This window comes from Corvus moneduloides, chromosome 2 (assembly GCF_009650955.1).
Source record: "Corvus moneduloides isolate bCorMon1 chromosome 2, bCorMon1.pri, whole genome shotgun sequence".
NCBI classification, from domain to species: Eukaryota; Metazoa; Chordata; class Aves; order Passeriformes; family Corvidae; genus Corvus; species Corvus moneduloides.
Window position 1 is genome coordinate 101,814,233 of NC_045477.1, and position 22,273 is coordinate 101,836,505.

General features: G+C 37.4%; 1 long non-coding RNA gene across 1 annotated transcript; it reads left to right on the forward strand.

Moving 5' to 3' along the window:
- Positions 1 to 673: 673 nt before the first annotated feature.
- Positions 674 to 22,273, forward strand: LOC116436829. Its single transcript, XR_004237083.1, has 3 exons — positions 674 to 684; positions 11,775 to 11,777; positions 22,164 to 22,273. It is a non-coding gene; the product is annotated as an uncharacterized LOC116436829 (long non-coding RNA).

Consider the following 22,273-nt stretch of genomic DNA (forward strand, 5'->3'; position numbering starts at 1 on the left):
CTGAGTGACTATAGAAAAAGTAGTGCTGAACTATTTTCAGGTAGAAATTAAAAAAGCAGTTGGTGAAACAAGTTACAAAACTAAAAATTCTGACTGGAGAAAAAGTCATCCAAAACTTGTTAAACACTGCAACAGATTGCCCCAGAAGGTTGTGGAATCTGTCTTCAGAGATATTCAAAACTTGATTGATTAAGCAATCTGATTTAACTTTGAATTTAATTGTGCCTTGACTAACTGACTTCCAAAGGTCACTTCTAAACAGTTGCATGGTCTTGGAGCAAGACAAATATCTAGGAGTAGATTGATGAAACCCACATAGAGCTGTCTCACATCCAAGCCAAATTTTAGTTAATTTATGAGTATACATAAGTAAGCTAATCCAGATATGTCTTGCACATGCTGTGGGTAACTTACAACACTTGTAGGTCAATACACTCATTCCTAGCCAGAGTCTGCCATGTGCCAACTCAGTTCTCCCACCTCTGTCACAGTCCTGCCCAGCAACATGCAGCCTAGCTTACATACAATATCTACCATTCAGGATGACTAAAAATATTGCTATCATCCTCTTTATGGTTCCTGGGATGCATCCCTTTTCCAGGGATGCAGCCAAACCAGGAGCAGATTTGGCGCTATCTGCATGCTAAGGATATCTCTTTTGCCACTGTGTAATCATTACTGAAAGTCAGGTGCTGGGCCAGTTAGAAGATTTTGCTGGCTCCCTCAGGGAAGTCCTGGCAGAGTAATGCTATTAAGAGGGGTGTCTGCTGCCTGCCTCATCTCTCTTGATCTATGTAGATACCTGCAAAATTATAAAATAACTGTATTGCCAGATTCACCCGGAAATTCTGAGGAATTCAAGACTTTGTTGACATTTCTAAAAATGAATTAATGCAAAATATATCCCCCAAGCACATTTTGTCCTGTGGTCGGCTTAGTTTAGGTAAATTTGCACACTAAAGCAACTGTTTATTTATGTACCATAGGCATGTCTGAAAAGATGAAGGTTATCAGTTTTTCATAGGTTTTCTTGAACACGTGCTCCAAAAAAGACCCTGAGAAATCAGAAACTCAAGCACTAAAAATACCTTCTGAACCTGCTTGGAGGCCAGCTACAGTTTGTGAATGAAGATTTTGCTGTACTAACTTTTAGAGCCTGAGGGAGGTAGAATGGAACTTCATTTTCTTTTTGAAAGGGCACTGTCTTGAACAGCCACAGAGATGGGATTTACCCTCCCATCTATGTTATTCCTGCTGCCTTTTTCTATATGGACATATTTAGAAATCTTCCAGGAGAATCTGTCTTTAAGATAAGTTTTGTTAAGACTTCTGTCCTGAACAGATAGCATTGTATCACAGAGGTTCCTGAGATGTCTGCTGCCTAGTTTAAAAGATATGCAGAGGAAAACCAGGATGCTCACTCTAGTGGGAAAAATCTCTGAAGATTAGTTATGGGAGTTTGCTTGGGAAAAGATGTATTCAGCTGGGAGAAGTGCTGGAATTGGAAAGAATGTAAGTGGGCATTAAAAAAAATCTATATGCAGTGAAAATAAAATTGGAGGGTTCACTCTAAATCCAGAAGCAGTGGCATGGCCTCATTTGGTCATCTGTGCCTTCAGGCATGCCTAGTTTTCATTGCTTTAAGGAAAAAACACCTTCAATTCCTTCTTTTCCCCTCCCTCATGTTTATTCCTTTGATGAGTTTTTAGTTTGTTTTTTCACCACACAAAATACAAAGGAGTTTGAAATTAAATTATCCCAGAATGAAACTCTGCACTGGAAGAAATTCCTTCTGACTCCACTGCAGTGAACAACTTGTGCCAGAGGCATGCTATCTAATTACCATACACTTTCTTGACTAGTATTGTGGGGAGGGAAAAGGTAGTGTGCGATCAACTGAAATATGAAACAATAAAACAAATTAAACTGCATGAAGTAAGAGGAGGAAAAATGAGATGGGAGTTGTTTTTGTTAAATGTTTACTGTTCATACACTGCCTGAGGCTTAAATTCTTGACTGTTAGAGGATTTTACAGTTTTATGGATACTATCAGAAGATTTAAAAGTATTGTAGTTTGTATTGCAATTCCTTGCTTCTCAAATACTATATCTGGTTTAGTGGTTTATTATGTGTTTCTTGAAAACCATCCTTCAGCCTTTCTTAGCTCTAAACCCAATCATAACTAGACTGATTCATCCAAAAAACAAATGTTACCAGAAACTCTCCATATTCCTTCTCACTTTTAAAGACCTTACTCTTTTCTTCTCCATAATTCACTTAGGAAAATCCTTTTCAAAGCCTCTGGTTTACAATAAAGGAATTATTGTAGTTGAAGACTGAGACAAAAGTCGGCTTCTAGTCATGTTCTTGTAATTATTTCCTCCAGCTCTGTCTTCTATTAATTATGAATTTATTTAGAAAACAGCCTGCTCATCAATAGTTTAGTAGCAAAGAAAAAGAAAGAATCTTTATATAAAGAAGAACATGTCTCAAAAATCCAAAATTCAAAAAAAAATTTCTGTAGTACAGATACAAGTCTCTGTGTCCCTTTGGAAAGTTAATGCACTCATAAGTCATTAGCAGAAAACTGAATTTTTTCCTCCATTCACCTACTTTCTCTCATCATATGCATTTCAGCTAAAAGATTGTCACATATTAACTGATATACACAGTACACATGCAAGCGAACATAACTAAACACACATACAGTATTTTGCAGCTCTGCAGAGAAGTAAGAAATAGCTTGCAGAGTCTAATGTACATTTAACATTCTTCAATGGGTCAGATAGCTCGTTTTTTACATGCAGCAATGGAAAGTAAGAGTCTGCAGAGCATTCCCACAATACTCAGTGTTTAGCTTTGTTGCTATTACAAGCAATTTGCATGAGAATGCCAGTATGATCTATCTTCCTGGCTACTTAAAATTTCTGAAAAATTTTAAATTTGGACTAAACTGGAGACACTAGGGTTTTTTTGCAGATAATTTTCTAAGCTTCCTCAAGATCCTAGCCAGAAGTCAGAATTTCAAGCACGTTACCTCACCCATGCAGCAGTGATGAGAGCAAACACCCTGAATGAAGGGCAGGCTAAAAACTCAGTTACAAATTGCCTGGACTAGACAACGTCTAGCTGGAAAAGCTTTTTTTTTTTTTTTTTATTTGACAAACACAGACAGAACTTTGCAATTTCATTTTAATGCCAGAGTAACAATATGCAATTAATTCACAGCTATATGACCAAGCAATCCTTTCCATTGTGAGATGCTTAATTAAAGACATATTAGAAAAAGAAGGATGTAACAGAAAAATATACACTCCCATTTTTACATAAAATACTAATTATAAGTGTTGCAGTGAATGAAGTTTTTTCCTGAGAGGTTCCCTTGGGGCTTAGCCTATGCTACTCCAAACCACCACTGCAGTTTCATTTGAAAAGCTGAAACTCTTGAAGTAAACCAATGCCTTCTAAGAAATCAAAAGAAAAATCAAGGGGTCATGACCAGAAGTAGAATAAATAGATAAACCACATCTATCTTTGTATATCTTGCAATTAATCTGGTCAACACTACATAATTTATGGGTATGAAGGTTGGGACATTCTATGGGCTAGGCGCAGCATCAGGCCGGAAAATCTGCCAGCGCAAGAGCTGTCAGCCTCCCAAGGCAATAGTATAAGGGAAAGAGTGATTTTTACTTCTTGGTCTAAAGTCTCCTTTCCCAACAATGACGATGCAACTGGTCCGCATAGAACATTGTCCTCTGGATTAAAGTTTCTTTCAGAGGATGAAGCAAACCCGTTCAGTACTGGTGAGTTAGGGCTGAATGACCCCATGATGGGCCATGGCAACATATTCACCATAGGCTAATAGTAAAGACAAATTAAAGCTTCATTGATCCTCTCAATTTTATTCCCTCTCTCCCAGCACAGATGCATTTAGTACTTTTTTAAGAGAAGATCTGTATTTTTAATTCGAGATTCATCAGTCCTGCTTTTCCAGGAGTGTCCAGACTCCTACAGTGTGCTGCTAGAGGCAATTAATTTAGGAAGGACAATAACTTTTAGGAAGGACGGGGGTCTGTTGAAGTTATAGTGCTTCTTCGGAATAATTATTTGCATGGGTTGCCCCACCCCACCCAACTTCCTTGACATTTTACAATTTTCTGAATCATTCTGTTTTGTATGGAGGTTATGTATGGTTATGTATGTATAGTATTTTTCTAAAAGCAAAATAGTAACTCTCTTTTCCTTCCTGACTTTCTGAAAATGAATTTAATGTGTTAATATGATCAGTGACTACTGTATTATAATCACTTTCTAATCCTTACACAGTTTCTCGAACAAAGCAATCTGGGAAAGTAAGAATTCCCTCTTATGCTGATAAATATCTATCAAAAACATTAAGCTGTTACTATATTCCTCTTAATTTTAAGATCTAAAAATGTGTTTTATTAAGCTTTTAGATGACATGTAACTAGCATGAAACACATAATGAAGATAATAAAATGAAATGGCATGCAAAATAATGCCACAGCATTATTGCCACTCAAATATTTAAAATAAATGTTTGCATTGTTTGCTTGAAACAAATTTTTAATTATTAAATGAAAATCTGCTATGGAAAGCCAGGAATGTTATTTTTTGATTTAATAATTGGATGTTTTACTTTCATTTCATAGCAACATAATTCTGGTTGTAGGATAAAGCTAGAAAATTTTGTGTGTTCCCAACTACACTCCTTATTTTAACGTTAGTTTTCAAAATGGTGTGGAATACCTGTACACAATAGTCATTCTTTTAATAAGACCTCTCATATGAGCAAACAAACTAGGATCCTGCAGGGATTTCTTTTCCTTTTATTTACATCATTAGCAGCACTACAAATTTGGCATATAAAGTCAGCTGGAAAAGCACAATATTTTTGTATGCATACCTTCTTCTTAATGAAGCCACAGGACAGTATTAAATTAGCTGTGGAATCTGGTACTTTTTATTGTAGTAGTTGATACTTTGATACTCTCTCTTCTAAGCTATGGTAAGTAAATAAATTACTGCCCTCCGTTTGACCACTTTTCAATACCTTACAAATGTGAGATGAAAGATTAAACTTAAATAAATTATTTTAGATTGCAAAAAGATTTTCATATGGAATTCTATAACACTAATACCAGTCTTGCAAAAAAGTCGTATGAAATTGTAATTTATATTAATGAGAAAACAAAGGAAAAAATGTCTTCTCTACTTTGATAATAAAGGGATGGTAAAACATCTTCTTTTATGTAGAACTCCTATTGATTTCAATAAGGACCTCTACCTAATGACCGACTGATAGTAAGAAAAGTGGATGTCATTATCGTTACATTAATTTCTGCAAAAAAGAGCCACATGTTTCTAGGTTACACATCCATAAGATGAGGAAAAAAACAGCAATTTATTATAGCATATGTTAAAGACAAAAATTCCTACTTGTTAACAAGCTATAGTACAAACAGAAAAATGTGTGCAGTTCCTCAGAAGAACAGAAGAAATCAGGGATTTCATCTATGTAAAATGGGAATAAGTAGGGAAAGGTTGTGTATGAAGCTCTTAAAAATAATGTAACTAAGATCACAGCCACATGCCCACTTCTTAAGCTCTATTTAGCCTGGAGTGGATGCAAAGAGGAGGACAGAAGAGGAGAATGAGAAGACAGGCTGCAGTCTCTCATGTCTGGCAAGGAGTCAATGAGCAGGACTCCTCCAGATAACAATCTACCACTGTGCCTGTCTCCATGTACTGCCAACAGTTTCTAACCTGAAATCTCAGGATTGTTTGTAAGCCTTCTTTAGAACACAAGTTCTTAGATTTCCTACGACATCAATTAGACAATGCTGGGTATTCCACCACCCACATGACAGAAAAAATGACAGAAGAAGATGAAAATGCACAGCAGCCAAAGGGATAGAGCAGGACAATTGTGTCAAAACCTCACAATATGTTCAAGCTTAACTCCACACTTCCTGCTAACATGTTTATGCAAGAGAAAGATGCTGTGATGTGATTGGTGACGCTGAGCTCTTTCTTAAGTGCCAGCAATGGTTCCATTTGGTCAGACTGCAGCTCAATGAACTTGAGTCTTGTGAGCTTTTGGTTCAAGCCAGATGTTATTGAAAATGTAAGGCAGTAACTATTCCATTTTCCAGTCTTATCTATCTTTCTATCTCTCACAGAACATGTCCAGATTGCCTCTTTAGTGCTGCCAAGAAAGTAATGTATCCCTACAGGTCTCCCTCAGAATTAACAGTGCAGCAGGAGTTTCTGTCCTAGAAGAGATTTGCAGTCATAACTCTATGTCTTGGCATAGTCAGAAGCACCTTCCTAGCCAAGAAGTTAGGGCAAGCACTGGGACATATCTCCAAGCTACTGCAAATTTCTGCCCCTCCTTTGGCATGCAGAATTTACCTTTCTCTAAAAATTATGTTAAATTCTTCATAGATACTCTAAGGTTGCCCCAGGTGTCTGGAGGCAATGTCACTGATTTTCAGGATGACAAAGGCCTGTTCTCTAATGGACCAGATCCATTGGCATATGCCTCTGAATGAGTCAGAGCATGACAGAGTTTGGAAAGAATGGTTGTGGCCTTTTGTCAAAAGAAGAGAAAAGGTGACAAAAAAGAAGGGTTTGGGTAAGAGTGCGTCATGCCTATAAGCTACATAGATCAAGTTGTATATGACATGTATATATCATCTATAGAGGCCTACTGTGTTTACTGAGGCTCAGCAGCACGGCCATGTGTATTGCTCTCACCACCCAAATGTCGAGGCATTCTTCCTGAGAAGCCAGCAGCCTCAGGGTTTGATAAGATGCAGTTAGGACTATGTAGATAGTGCTGACTGCTGAACCTCAGGAACTTGATTCTAATGTCTACAGCCTTTCCCATGGATTGCAGCTTCTTCAGGGCACATTCACCTGTGCCAGCATGGAATTCTTCATGGACTGCAGCACGGGTATCTGCTCCAGTGCAGCCCTTTCTCTACCCTAGCTACTGGAACACTAAATCCCTTTTTTCTTTCTCCTGGTATTTGCAGGGCTGTTTCACACATTTTTCCCTCACTTTTTTCTACTGTGTGGTGTTCTGCTATTTCTTAGGTATATTTTTACAGAGGCACCACCATCTGAGGTCTGTTGGAGCCAGCTGGAATCTGCTGTGTCCTGCTCAGGGTAACTCCTGGCCTCTTACTCCCAGACGCCACCCTGCCACCAACTTCTGGACACCTACACCAAAACTATATAATATATATGAAACATATATTATAGATAATATATAATTATATATCTATATATAAAATAATAGAATCTGTATGGGATCATTATATTTAATACCACATAGATTAGATACAGATATTGATCCCATCAATCATTATCTGTTCAAACTTTATTATGTCATATGCAAACACTTTGTAGTGTTTCCATGAAAAACTGTCTTTGACTACCCACCTTGCTCTTGTCTAATGGAGTTTTGCTAAACCTAGAGACTAAACAAATAAATATTGCAGTGCTGTTTTCAGGTTTTTATTGGAAACTCACTGTTGTCTTGTGGACCCCACTCCAGAAATGCTTGAGGAAGGGAGTGCTTACTGATTCACAACAGTTTTAAGCAACAGCTATGTATATGGCAAAAGCATACTGTAGATATGACAAAGTGGTAAGTGAATTAGTCTGAGAGACTTGGACTGTCCTTACTAATCATGTGGTGCAAGTATGGCAATACTGACATATATCACTGCCTGCTAACTGAACTTAACTGCCCTGTGAATGCTGATGCTACACAAAGTCCCAGAGTCTGAGGGAGCTGTCAAGACTGATTTCTGCCAAGCACTAGGATGTCTGAAACATCATAGTAGATGGGAATTATGTGCTGCTACATGAAGATCAGTGAATTATAAGATACTGCTAAAACCAATACCCTCAGCACACAATTAGTAAGCAACCTGTGGACTGAAATATAGCTGCTTAAAACATTGCATTAGAAAAAAACTTTAAGATCTAAGATAATTTTTACAAGCTGAAAGTTTTGTGTTTGGAGTAGGAGAGAGGTTAAGGTTGCTGTGGAAATGGCCTACAGCAAATAACTCCGTATAGTGTATACTGTAAAAGATAGTTTGTCTGTGGATGTTGAGGGCTGTATCAGCCATCTGCAGATTAAGGCTTTAATAAAATGACTTTTGTCTGACAGTGTAGGGTGCCAGAAAAAGTATGATATGCTGCTGAAAGTTACCTTGCAATGTTAAATGATCTCTACAAAAACACAGGAGTTAAGGAAGCCAAAGCTCAGATGTAGTCAAAAACAGTAAGAGATGTGTTGGGAAAAAAGGAAGGATTCTTTTGAAAAATGGGCAGCCAAAAAAAGGCTGAGACAGAGATTCTCACGGCCTGCTTTGCCTTACTTTTCATTGGTAAGGTGAAAGCTTGCTCACAGGTCTGGTGGCAGTGCGTGGGAACAAGCACTATGCAGAGCAATGATGGAGTAAGATGGAGTGAGGGAACAGTGTACATTTTTGGGCCTACTCAAGTCTATGGGATCAAATCAGTGCATCCGAGGGCGCTGAGGGATGTGGCCAATGTCACTGTGAAGCCACTATTTATGATCTGAAAGATCATGGTGACTGGGGGAGATTCCTGAAAATGAGAGAAAGGAAAAGCTCCCACTGATCTTCAAAGAAGGGCAGAAGGGGGCATCTAGGGAGACAGACTGCTCAGCCTCACTTAAATACATGGGAAGATGATGGAGCAATTAATGCTGGAAGTGGTTGCCAGCCTTGGAGAAGGCACGGAGGTGACTGGAATCAGCCAGCATAGTTTTATGTAAAGGAAATAGTGCCTGACAAAACTTACTACTTTTTCTGCTAGATGACGCACTGAGGGCCAACAGAGAGCTGTGTGTGTTGTTTACCTGGGGTTTAGTAAAGCCTTCTATGTGGTCTCCCTTAGTATTTTAGCAGACAAACTGTCGACATATGAACTGGATAAGTTAGCTAAAAGGTGAACTGAAAGCCAGCTGGATCATCAGGGGCAAAATGTTGTGATGAGCAGTGCAAAGTCCCAGTGGTGGATGGTTAACACTGATATCCCTCAGGGATGAATACTGTTGGTAGTGATTTTTTATCTGTTTATTGACAACCTGGATGATGGGGAGAGTGAAAGTCTGAGCTTGATACAGAACTGGTGAAGAGAAGGACTGCTATGTTTCTGTGATTTGGAAACAAGTAAGGAAAATCAAGGAGCAGCAGGAGTCTAATGGCTGAATGAGGAATCAGATGCTGAGATGAGTGTCTGGGGAGAAATTTGAACTGCAAAAAGGTACTAGATTCAAGAACTGTGAAAACCAGAAAAAGAGCACTGAAATGGGTAATCGTTCAGTTTACCTTGATTCTAAATGACTTGTTCATTACACCTTTACTTTTGCATTTCCTACCTCTTCAATGTTTGATACAGTAACCTTAAGAATGCTCTTTTTCATGTACAATCTGATAGACAAAGGTTGTCTTTCTATTACATGTACTAGAAAATACTTATCTTTTAGTATGAGATGAAAGCCAAGCATAGTCATGTTATCAAAATGTTTATCTCCTACATTAAACCCTCCCCCCCCCACACTTGTAATTTGGAGGCTTTCATCTTTTATTTTTTCACCCAAGTATCTTTGAAATATACAATAGAAAAATAAAAAGCAAAGCTAGGCTATACAAAATGCTTATAATAAGACAATAAAAGCAGTTTAGTAGGTGGGAAAAAAGATCTCTTGTTCACTGATACCATATAAATTAAGTCAGTAATACTATGTGTCTTGAAGAGGTCTGTGAATATCATTGCGTTATAAATCCATTTATTGGCAGGTGTTTTCCCATAGTTTGTAGCAATCCACCAGATTTTGCTTACAATAAGCCATTCTTTGCAGGATTCAGCTTTAATACAACATTTAAGATCAGAAAATGTTTTCCAAAAGTGACTTAAATCAAAAACAAAGAAGACAGCTGGTGGATAAACAGGTCAATTTTTCTCATTAAGGTACAGAAAAACCAGCCTGCTGCATACAGCCTGCCCTTCTCACCTACTGCAGTGAAGGCAGAACAGTCTCATCAGGTAAGGTCATTCTGCATGGCAGCTCTGCAATTTCCGTCTCACCCTTCATTAATCCACAGGGGTAACCAGTGGGAATCCAACAGCTCTTCATCACTTCAGTATCAAGAGGCATCAAAACAGGTTGTCAGGAGCCTCATCTCCCTTCACCCTACAAGTAAGTAGGAACAGTAAGAATCCAACAAAGTAAAACAAAAAAGACCCAAACCCATAACCAGTGGAAGTTTTACTGGTGAGAGCTGAGTGTTTATTTTTTTTTTTAAATTTTCATTCTTTCTTATTTTTATCATTGGTAATATGATCCACATGTGTATTTTATCTAACAGAAAACTGAAAAAAAATACAGTAACTTCATCACATTTTTGCTGCTCAAAACTCTTCTTTATAGACTTATTGTAAACAGTTTTCTGACACGAATTTAAAAAAAAAGTGTCTTTGCTTACTGAAGCAAATATTTACCTCTTCTTATAAGAAGAATATGGCAAAGTATGGACATTTAAAACATAATCACCATCATACATTTTTACAAAAGAGCTTCTGCCTTTTAATATTTCCATGAACTAATAGCTTAAAATAAATTTTGGCACAAGATTTTCCTTATCAATCAGTATTTCTGGTGTGATGCATCATATCATATGACAACTATTCTTAATACTAAAATTTCATACTAGTAAAGACATAGTATTGTTCTGGATTTCCCTGTTTTACCATCGCAACTCAGAAGAAATATAAGCAAGATAATAAGAATCTGCAACCGTATTTGGGCAGAAATTGTTGCCTGGCACTAGAGAAGAAAAATCACTAAGAATATCCTGATAAATTCCCAAATCATCTCCTGCTTGTAGCAGAACAATGTGCTCTGTGTGTTTCTTCCATCCATGATGTTTACTTCAGCAGCCCGATGCTCCCCAGTGATTGCACATGAATAAAAGACCAAGCAGTAAACTTTCAATTTATCATGACTCTACTAATGCAACCTTTATGTGGTGTCCTAGTACTCTTTTCTTCCTTGATGGTTCTTATTTATGTTTCAGAGTATTTGCCAAAAGCTGTTCAAAACTCTGCTATCCCCAAATATTATGTAGCTTACCACAGACCACAGAACTCCAGTGGAGACTGTATAAACAGAGCACAATTTGGCATCCAGTCAACATAAATTGTAATAGGACACAATGCAATTTTATAGCAAACAGTTTGAGTTTTGACTTTAAACTTTTTTCTATTGGTAAATAATGCAAAATATAGCTTAGCTGACAATAAAGGTGAAAAGAAAAGCTACATAACATGGGGGTTTTTAATCAAAATTGGGGAAAAAAAAGTCAGCAATGTAAATGTTGGAAACTTTTTGCAAAAGGTAGAACCTGGATGAGAAAGATGTTCACATCAAACAGTATAAGATTAAGCGGTTTGAGAGAGTATGCTAACAGCACCAACACAAGGCCAAAACTATTTATTCAATTTGACCTGTTTGGTGTTTTCTCTTTGCATTGACTCTTCTGTGAACAAGTGAAAAAGAAGGAAAAATGAAAAAAAACCCAACCAAAAACTGTATGAATTAAGCAAGTTAGAAAAGATCTAGAAGTAAAATTAATTATGGTTAAAAGTCTTTATCTCAGCCCCAGTACACAGATGTTTTTCCTGCTTGAGTAGCCACAAAGCATGTGTCAATAAAATCTTTTATGACCTAATATTGCTCCAGTCAAAAGTCAGAGCAGAGAAAGGAAGATTCAAAATGGATACTTGGAAGTTTTCTTTAAAAAATCCAATCACTACCATCATATTTTCTTTAATGATCTTACCATAAATGCTGCAGGATACCTTGTAAGAATGCACCGGGTGCAGGGGTATGTTGCTTGCCAAGTATCCTTAGTTTAGGCAAAGAATAACAGTTACCTTATTCATGTAAAATTTAACTGGACTTTGTAAAATAATTGAGATTTTTTTTTCCGTATGGCTTCATCCATGGTGTTCAAAAACTGTGCCTTGATTTCATCAGAATTTCTACGCCTCTGGCAATAAACCCCTGCAGAAACAGTAACTGTTGGCCCACAGCAGTTTATTGCTAGTTGAACAACCTTCTTTGAAAACTGATGTTGACTTGATACCTTCGTCTTACCGTCAGTGCATGGCAATCAGAACTTCTTTCATACTTTTAAATTTTTGATTCCTTCAATAATTCAGTCTGTTGGGATTCATTTATTTTGTTTAATATAGAAATAATTTTAAACTGGTTTTACCGATGAGAGCTTTGAGTTTGAGCCTGTGTTTTTTCTTTGCTTTCTTGACATGGTGCTATTTTCCATCATTTTCATAAAAAGGTATATTTTTTCATTAGTGGGCTGTCATTTAAAGCTTGGCATATAACTCCTAATTTAAGAAAAGCGAAAAGAAAAAAAAGCTGAATGGCCCTAATATTAATCTGATTTAACCAACTAAAATTTCAGTAGTCATAATTTTAAAAGAGCAGGGATAAATATTAGCAGGGCCTGTGGTCCAGATGGCTGTGTGTTCTCAGTCTTCCTGAACCTAGCTTTGCTATGTCAGAGAGTCTCTTGCCGCACACCACCAGCTTTAGTGTGTGAAGCAGAAAAAGCAGGGAGTAAAGTAGCAGGGAGTAAAGTAGCAGGGAGTAAGTGCTTATGCCAGTTCATTGCACACATAACATACCACAAAAACAGGAGATTGAAGATGTTACTTCTTTTGTGACTACTTTAATGCCAGCAGGTCCTTTGGTTGTAGATATTCCAGACCTTCCTCTGTTGAGCACAGCAGGTACACCTCACCTTACCTGGATGCTATTTTCAAACTATCCTAGCTTATCGAAATGGTAGATAAGAGCTGTAATTATAGGGATCTTTATGCCTCTCTCTGAACCAGCACTTCTCTGTTGATCTCATCCTATTCAAATGTGATTACATTTGAGTCTCTGATTGTCAAGGGAATATTTCAGGAAATTTGTTTTGCCTATTTACCAGCCATTCCATTCTCCACTACTCATGGGTTTTGGTAGGTTATACTATAGTCACAAGTCCATATGCATCCTGCTCCAAGCAAAGTTTTTTCCCAAATCTTTTTTCCTTTTTAATAACACATGCACAATTTGGATCCTTAGGAATAGAAGGTATTTTTTTCCTTTGATTTAAGGCTTCCATGAACCTGACTTGTGCTTAATGAATGAAAAAAGAACATTTTTCAAATTTTTAAACAGATCCTGAAGATACTTCTTTGTTTCCCCCCTGCCATCTAAGTTTCACTCAATACTTCTGGTGAGTTGATCATATGTCTTTAAAAAGCCCCAACGTATTGCTAATAGGTTTTGCAATTTCCCTGAAGAAAGCAAAATTTTCTCTTCTGATTTTCCTTTTGTATTATTCTTGAATATGCATCACATTTCCATCGTGCTGTTTATTTTTCACTGAGACAAACCTTTTAATGGCCTTCATAGAACAGTAAAAACATGTATTTCCAGATTGCAACCATTCAATTTCTATAAACTGATAGCAAAAATGCCACACATATACGATGTAAATGAAAAAAATTTCTAGTCCTTATAGCAATGCCTTAGCAAGAAAAAAAATAAAAGGAATACTTGAGCTCTCTTATACAACATCTTCTAATAAAACTGTCTCTAAAAGACTGTTGTGGAGTAGAAAGCCTACGCTACTGGCACATTATCATGAGATGAAGTGAAATGACAGCAGGAATGTGAACAGCATGGCTTTAGAGGATTGTCTGGATGACAAGAGAACCATTTCAAAGAGTTTCACGGAGGGTGCTATGTTTTTCTGTTTTCGCTGTAACATTTCAGGTAGGGGCTCCCCCAACAGGGATTGAGTGGCAACAAGGATAAGGGACATTGACTGTCAAATCAGCTGTCTCCGTCTCTGTCCCTGTCTCTGTCTCTGTTTCTGTCTCTGTCTTACTTCTTCTAAGAATAGAATAATCCCATCTTTTCACAATACAGTGACATTGCTCAGATCTTTCATTATGCCTGGATTAATGAAAGACGAGGGTGGAGCTGTGAGGGGAGAGCAACTTCAGTTTGATTATTCTTGTTCACCACCTTCTCTCTTTGTACTTTCCTGTCTGACTTGGGATGCAAACCGACTCCACCTTGTGTTCTATTAGATTTAAAGGTTATTAACAACTGCAACATTAACCTGCTCAGACCTTATTTTCATTATCTCCAATAGGATGGCAGGATTAAGCTAGCTGGAAGGAGCATGATGTTATTTAGTTCTATTTGATGCTTCTACCTTAGTAAATGTCAGAAGCAGAGAACAGAGTATTAATAATCATTTGCATCCAGTATGCTAACAGCATATCTCCAAGAGAATGCACTCTATAAAATAAAGCTCCAAGGCAGCAATTGCACCTCCTCCAAAAAATAAATGAAAACAAGCCCATTCAAGACATATCTGACAAATGCAGGGTTAAATAAAAACACTAGTATCTATTTAAAAGCAGAGAAGCAGTTTGCTGGAGCAGTTATTTCATGTTAATCACTTTGTATTTACTGCAGCTTGAGAAAGACACATTTGTTATGCAGACAGTGTTCATTGTCGTAGCTTGATCATTAATGCACTGCTGCCAGCAACAAAATGAATTAGCTCTCTGAATACTAAACTGGGAAACCAATGTTGAACAGAGAGTGGCACAATGACACTTACAGGATTAAAATATACCACCCAGCTATGAGAGGGTGCATTTGTGGCCTTTGTTAATGACCAACTATTTTTAAGATTAGTATTAGTAGGAAACCTCTCTGGAATGGTTGAAAATTGTAGGACAAACAATAGTGATCATTTATGTTCCCCATGGGAGTTTATACACTTTCTGGAATACAAATCTGTCATGGATTATTTCCCATGCTTGACCACAGCCATTTTTCCCCATCAACAATTTATCATTTATCCCTTTACATGCATGCTTTGAATTTCTGCAATTCCTAGCATACTGTAGATCCATAGCAGCACTGTGGAAATTGCATGAATACAAAACACGAAGGAATCAAAGCCCCACTGTGTCTATGAAGAGATGTCACAGACATGTGCAAAAGCACAGTAACAAAGCAAATGCCACCTGTCACTCACAGTGTTTTTATACAGCTTTTGATGTCCCTATATCACAAGAATAACAACATTAATCTCAGAATGGTACGTTGTTACTTTACTGTTAGCCGTAACCTGCTCTGCACAGGTCACTAAACTAGCAAGGGCTGATTGTATATTTAAAATCAAAAGGGGGGAGGGGCAGGGTCAAGGAAGAATAAAAAGGAAGAAAAATAGGAGCAAAAAATACCTCAATCAGCAAAATATATCTATTTTTGTGAGAGCTTGGCACTTTCCCTGTAATAAAATGTATTGAAGTAAGAGCAGAAGGATGCAGCCTCCTTTCTATCCCCTAAAATCTCTGGGCTTGATTCCCTGAGATGTTGAAGCACAACTCTCAGACATTTGAAAGGGAGGAAAGGCACTAGGAAGCTATAAAACACTTGTTATATTTTTTTAGTAAAAGTATCATGTGCATAAATGGGTAATAAATCTAAGCCTAAGGATCAAAAATCCTGAACTAAGTTCCATAGAAAAAACCCAGATTCTTCTTGAATCTTGAAGTAGTCATGTTCTCCTAGAAAGGAAAACAAATAAGCAGCACAGTAATACCTACTCCTTTGGGAGTTCTTTCCCTTCCAATTTTAAATAGAAGTTATTTTAACATTTGTATGTAAAACAAAACATGCCAGAAAACACAACATAGCTCAATCACCTGATGCAGAGAAATAGTTATGTACAGCTATCATACAGTTGATGCTGATGGCTGATTGTTTTTGTGCATTAGTATATTTTAAAGCTAATATTTTATAATTTAAATTATAATGGACTCAGATCTTGTTCTATTTGCATATGTTCTTTTTAAGAAATGTCCACTTTCAGGTTTAGAAGGTAATTATTCAAGATTAATCTTCAAGCATGAAAATAAGTTGTGGGAGTGGGAAACTGTCATCATCATTATGCAGCTTTCTGACCTCAATGACTATTATATAGAATAATAATAGTATGCATTTACTAGTGAAGTAACACTCTGAAGTTAATTAAATGTTTGTACAGTACTATGAAATTATTAAACATATACCATAAACACCATATTTTCATGAAAAAGCAATGTCAAGCTCCAGAGAAGTTCCTCTGTGTAGTTTTTCACAGTTTTCTAGTGGAATGTATCAGCTGATTAACAATAGAAGGTGTGACTTGAAGTAACAGAGGATAATAGAAAAATTATTCTTTTACTAAATTAAACATAATAGTAATATCTGTAAAGAGAATATAGCTATCAAAAGTTGAATTTGACACAGTTATAGTGACAAACTGTTAAAGAGAGACATTTTATAACCAATAAACTGGAGTGAAAAATATATGCTGAAGAATTCTCAACGGTGAACCTTGTGGTTTAACCTAACCTCAGCTGTCAGATGAGCCCCACACAACTGCTCACTTGCTCACCCCTGGTGGTGTGAGGGAGAGAATCAGAAGACTAAAAGTGAGAAAAGTTGTGGGTTGACATAAATTTAGTTTAACAGGTAAAGCAAAAGCTGTTCACGCCAGCAAAACAAAACAAGGAATTTATTCAGTGTTTCCCATGGGCAGGTGGATTCTCAGCCAGGCCACATATAGTGGTGTCTTGGGAAGAAAAACACTATCACTCTTAACATTTCCCCCTTCCTCCTTCTCACAGGTTTATAAGCTGAGCATGATGCCTACAGTACAAAATATCCCTCTGGTCATTTGGAGTCAGCTGTCCTGGCTGTATTCACTCCCATCTCCCTGTGCACCCACAGGCCCCTCACTGGTAGAGTGAGAAGAAGAAAAGGCCTTGATGCTGTGTAAGCACTGCTTAGCAGTAATGAAAACACTCCTCTTTCAACAATTTCCAGCACAAATCCAGAACACAGCCCCATACTGGCTACTGTGAAGAAAATTAATTCTGTCTCAGCAAAAACCAGCTCAATGAAGCAACCCATTTCATTGTAATAACTCTACTATAAATGCATAAATTTATAAATGACACAAGGATTTATCTTTATAGCATTATAAGGTCCTGTACATGGGCTGGGGGAATCCAAGCATAAATACAGGCTGGATGGAAAATGGATCGAGAAAGACTCTGAGGAGAAGGACTTGTAGGTGTTGGTTGACAAGAAGCTCAACATAACCCAGCAACGTGTATTTACAGTGCCAAAAACCAACCATGTCCTGGGCTGTACCCAAAACACTGTGGCCAGCAGATTGAGGGAGGTGTTTCTGCCCTTTTACTCTGCTCTGGTGAAACCCCACCTGGAGTCCTGCAACCAGCTCTGGCGCCCCCAACATGAAAAAGGCATGGATATGTTAGAGTGAGTTCAGAGGAGGCCATAAAGATGCTGAGGCACCTCTCCTACAGACTGAGACATTTGGGATTGTTCAGACAGGAGAAGAGGAGGCTCCAGTGAGATCTTATAGCACCTTCCAGAACCTAAAGGGGACCTACAAGAAAGATGGAGAGAACCATTTACAAGAGCATGTGGTGATAGAAAAAGGGGAAATGGCTTCAAACTGAAAGAGAGTATGTTCAGATTAGATGTTAAGAAAAAAATCTTTACTGGGATGGTGGTAAGGTACTAGAACAGGTTTCCCAGAGAAGTTATGGGTGACCCATGCCTGGAAGTGCTCAAGGCTTGGTTGGATGAAGGCTTTGAGCAACCTGGTCTTGTAGAAGGCGTCCCTGTCCATAGCAGGGAGGTTTGAAGCAGATGATCTTTAAGACCCTTAAAGGTCTTGGTAATGACACACTGCTAATGATAAAAAGATAAGAATTTTCTTCACTGAATAGTTTATATACTTTCATAGTAGTGATTGGGCTTTGTCCCCACTTTTTTATTAAGGGCTCTAAAATTCAATGAGTCATGTCATCATTTGTAGTTTTAGTTACATATTAGGCATCTTGAGACCTACAGGCATTGAAGACATGATAATAAATTCTATTGAGAAAACGGACTTCATATTTATCTTTCTCCAGATAGACTTAGTGTTTGAAAGGGAAAAATAAGTAGTGTCAAGGTTGTCTTTTTGTATCTTAAATCAGAAATTAAGCATTACACTGTTTACAAATGCCCGTATCACTGAAAGGAAAGAAATATAATGCTGGAGGCTATGCCACTGTCATTTTGCAGGGAGAAATATCCCTGCGTGGTAGGGAACAGGTTTCCTTATCTCAAAGAAAATTAGGCCCACACCTTAACACTACCCAGAACTGTGTGAAATAAGAGAAAATAAGTATGAAATCTACTGAGCCTATTATTCAGCACAAGAATGATTTCTTACAGATCTTTCTGCATCTAATGCTGGAGCATCCACTGAAGTTCCTGAGATATTCCTTTGGATTATTTTGCCTAATCTCAAAAGTGAATCTAAAAACCACTTTGTAAATATACATTTTTTACTTTTTTTTTTTACACAAAAGCCTCCATATTTGCAGCCTTAGAAACAAATTCCTCTATCTCCAAATTTTTTAAAAAATGTATTTTTGGAAGAAACATTCCTGAGTTTCTCTTATTTTTCTCCACCTTTGGCAAAGGCAAAAATTCAGTTGTCCACTTTGGTAGTTAGGGGTTGTGGTTTTTTTTTTTTTTCCCTTTTCCACCTCAATTGCTAATTCTTGGCTTTCATTCATTCTAGAACTTTTAGAATTTTTAAAGAGGCAGATAGACTACTGGCTGAGACAGTTAGGGTCTTACTCTTTATTCTTTCATTAACACATTTTCATGTTTGCCTTTCTTTGCCTTTTCAGACTGTTACTATGGGTCTCCACAGTATTAATTTATGTAGGACTTTGTCTTTAAATATTCTAAAATATAATTACACTGCATTGACTTTTTCATAGAGTTTAGTATTTGTTATCCTTTTTTTAGTACTGACATCATAAAAATCCTGACACTTTTGTTTTGTTGACATAAAGAAAAAGTAAAAATATTTCCTTTAGACTTCCCATCCATACACGAATTTCTACCAGTTACCTTCTGTCCGCCTTCCTTGTTAACCATTTCAAGTTTAGCAGAACTTCTCTTTTCTTCTCCATTACAGAGTTTTGTATAGGGGATTTGTAGACTGTCCTATCTTTGCTTCATTAGGTACTCCTAAGAAGATCTTTCAATGTCTTCAGTCTCATAAATTTTATTACTTCCTGTCACTGCCCCATTACTTTTGCTCTTAATTTTCCAAAATTTCCACTCATGAAATCTAACTCACTTGTATGGCTGCATGAAAGAAGTTAACTCCCTCAAGGGAGAAAAAGAATTGAACCAAAGTTATCTCCCAAACAACTAAAAAGATTTAATTTGGGTCTATTGGGTAAATTCCAGCTGTCCTAGAAATACTAGAGGAAGAGTATTTCTGTAAGTGGTTACTTCACAATGATTACTCAGTCTTACACATAGAAAAAATCACAAGTTATGATAACATTTTTATTTTATGTGCAGGTTCTGAGAATACCTGCACCTCAGCAAACACCTGTTTTCTACATCCCATTTTAAAAAGTCTGTTTGGAGCAGCTGATGAATAAATGCTAAGGCTACCGGCATGCTGGCAAGCCATTATTCACCTTCTCTGCTGTTGTATCTCAGTGTTTATCCATCTCCACTGTAATAAAAGAGGTGCTTGACCAAGAAGAGAGACTGAGGGAGAAAGTAGAAGGAGATATTAGAATTAATGGAAACACTGAGAAATATTTCCCACTGAAAGAGTTAAGAAGGATTATTTTTATTTTCCCACTATTTTTCATCACAAATTATGTGTCTGCTACTAACCATACCACCCATTTCCTTTTCAGACTGAAACAATGTTCTGATGAGTAGTTCCTGGTGAAGCTCCAAGCATTCAGTTGTACAGGAATTTCTTTAAATAATGCATATTTTTATAATAGAGAATCAAAATATTTTTTTGCATTAAGAGACAGAAATGATCTGTCTCTGAATTAGTCAATTAAATACACGAATACGTGTGTATGTGATTATGTGTGGGATCCTTTTTCTGCAAGAAAGAAGCAGAATAGAAAAACTACGAGAAGAAAAACTGAAGAAAGCAAAAAAGAAAATTCCTTGAATAAATATTACAAATGTAAAATTAATTCCATGACTTACAGCACTGTACACCAGCTGTCTTACTCATTACAATGTGACCTAGATTCTAATGGCTATTTTTACGATGTAACAATTAGGGCATCACATTGGCAGCAAATCTGTACAACACACACTTGACATGCACACCCTATGCATTCACTCTTTGGAATGGCCCAGTAGTCCCTGGGATTACTAATAACATCATTGACCACAGACCCAGATATAGCTACTTGCACTGCAAATATTCAATATTACAGGAGATGGAACCCACCTACAATCCATGAAAATCTAATCATCATATCCTCATTTGCAAAATGGACCAAAGTTTCTATGTAGCTAGCCAAGTCTGCATTTCATGCTAGGCATGTGCTGTGCTTTCACTAACAATTTTTACTGTTACAAAATATTGAGTTCAGCTTGTACTGTTTGTGTCTTCTGCTACTGAAGATCACAGAGGAGATGTCATCTTCACCAGATAATAAAATTGTCAGATGTAGTCATCCACAACATCTGTACAGGTATTTTATTCTTTATAGCCAGTTTTCCCTTGATATCTGTAAGTCATTTCACACCTATGACTTATTTATTGCTTAAGTATTAGCAGTTATTTGTCTTTTTTGCCACTATCACTCATACAATATAAATGTAGTTATGTTAATTGAAAGTTAGACTGTTTTTCTTCTTTTTACACATAAAACTTTAGGAGAAGGGAGATTGTGATTTCAAATAAAAGCGTGTGCTGTTGTCGTTAATCTTTGGGGTTCACTTAATAGATGCGTTCAATGAGTTGGTCAAATTTTTAAAGAGCAAGAGAGAATACATATTTGCACTACAAATACAACTGTGCCTTTATTTGCCAACTATATTTAACTATAACCAAATGTTATAGTCAAATATCCCTTTCTCATATAAGTACCCAGTTTCTTTGAGCGATGTGAATAGTTTAATATATTTATATTAAGTGATCCTCTGAGCCAAGTACCAGGTGAAAATCTAAAAGTGACAAATGGTAACAGAACAAAAAATTTCCTTTTTCTTTATTGTTAGTTTAGACAGTCATCCTCAACACTAAGCCTCATAAATCTGTATATCTGAGTGTTCCTCTTTTATTTATTTTTTTGAAAGAAATTTCAATTCAGCATCTGTCACCCATTCTCACTTAGGAGCACTGCTCCACACAATTTATTTATGCTCTTCTCATCACCACACAGCTCTAAAACTTTTAGGGAATCTCTTCTCATATCACTCTGTGAGGTAAGACAGTCAACAGAAACATGAAAAAAGGAAAAGGATTATGGCATTAATTTCACACACCTTTATTCATAAGGCAAGTTAAGCTATCAGTTTCAGTTAGCAGTTTAGGTTGTCTGCATGGCCAGGGACACTGATAAATACTGCTGGACAGTGGTTCAGACCTTCAGTGAGGGCTGCTGTGTAGATTGCTTCTCACTTCTGCCAAGAAGGACCTGGGAGTCTTGGTGGATGACAAGTTGATCATGAGCCAGGAGCATGCCCTTGCGACCAGGAGTCAGTGGTACTCTAGGGTGCGTTAGGAAGAGCATTGCCAGCAGGTCAAGGGAGTTGATCTTGCCCCTCTTCTCAGCCCTGGTGAGGCCACATCTGGAGTTTCCAGTTCTGGGCTCCTCAGTACAAGAGACACAAGGATCTACTGGAGAGCATCCAGAGGAGGCCACAAAGATGATTAGGGGTTTGGAGTATCTCTCCCATGAGGAAATGCTGAGGGAGCTGGGCCTGGTTAATCTAGAGAAGACTGAGAGGGCATGTTGTCAATACTTGAAAGTATCTCAAAGGTGGGTGCCAAAAGGATGGTGCCAGACTCTTTTCCTTTTTTCCCAGTGGCAGGATGAGAAACAATGGACATAAACAAAAAAACAAGAACTTTCACCCTAACATAAGGAAGAACTTTACATTGAGGGTAGCAGAGCACTGGAACAGGCTGCCCAGGGAGTTCATGGAGCCTCTCTCTCTGGAGACTCTTAAAACCCA